We start from the raw sequence: 1,050 nt of genomic DNA on the forward strand, positions 1-1,050 counted from the left end.
CGGTTTTGGCGGGAAAACGCGTTTTTGTTGTTTTGGCAGGAAAACGCGTTTTGCGGTTTTGGCGGGAAAACACGTTTTTTGGCGGGAACACATTTTTACTGTTTTCGCGGGAAAACGAATTTTTTCGGTTTTGGCGGGAAAATACAAATTTTTCGGTTTTGGCAAGAAAACACGTTTTTTGGTTTTGGCGGGAAAACACATTTTTGGCGGGAAAACACGTTTTTGCAATTTTGGCGGGAAAACACGGTTTGCGACTTTGGCGGGAAAACGTGTTTTTTTGTGTTTGGACGGAAAAATGTATTTTAGGGTGTTGACGTGAAAACATTTTTTTTGTGATTTTAGCATGAAAACATGTTTTCAGTTTTTGCGGAAAAACACGTTTTTGCAATTTTGACGGGAAAACATTTTTTTGCAATTTTAGCGGGAAAATGCGTTTTGGGGTTTTGGAGTGAAAAAGTAGTTTTTAGCACGAGAAAAAGTGTTTTTGTAGTTTTGTCAGTTTTCGTTTGTGTCAAAAATGATATTATGTTTAAGTTTGTAATTTGTGAATTACATTAGGGGTATAATAGACATTATACAATTTTGAATGGACCATCTCCATTCAAATGATCCAAATTGGTTCAGCTGAATGAACTTTAAAATTAAGCCTAAATTTTCAAAAATCATCCGGATGAATGAATGAGTTGCACTTTTAGTGCTTAAACAAACAAAACTCTCATCTCCATCCAGATGGTCCATCCAGATGGAGAAACAAACAGGCCCAATATCATTTTTGTCACAAACGAAAACTGACAAAACTATAAAAACACTTTTTTCCGTGCTAAAAACTACTTAATCCGACAAAACCGCAAAAACGTGTTTTCCCGCCAAAATCGCAAAAATGCGTATTTTCCCGCCAAAATCGCAAAAATGCGTTTTCCCGCCAAAATCGCAAAAACGTGGTTCCCTCTATAACCGCAAAAACGTGTTTTCTCGCCAAAAACGTGTTTTCCCGCCAAAACCGCAAAAACTTGTTTTCTCGCCAAAACCAAAAATTTGTATTTTCCCGCC

This window comes from Brassica oleracea, chromosome C7 (genome assembly GCF_000695525.1).
Source record: "Brassica oleracea var. oleracea cultivar TO1000 chromosome C7, BOL, whole genome shotgun sequence".
In the NCBI taxonomy this organism is placed as follows: Eukaryota; Viridiplantae; Streptophyta; class Magnoliopsida; order Brassicales; family Brassicaceae; genus Brassica; species Brassica oleracea.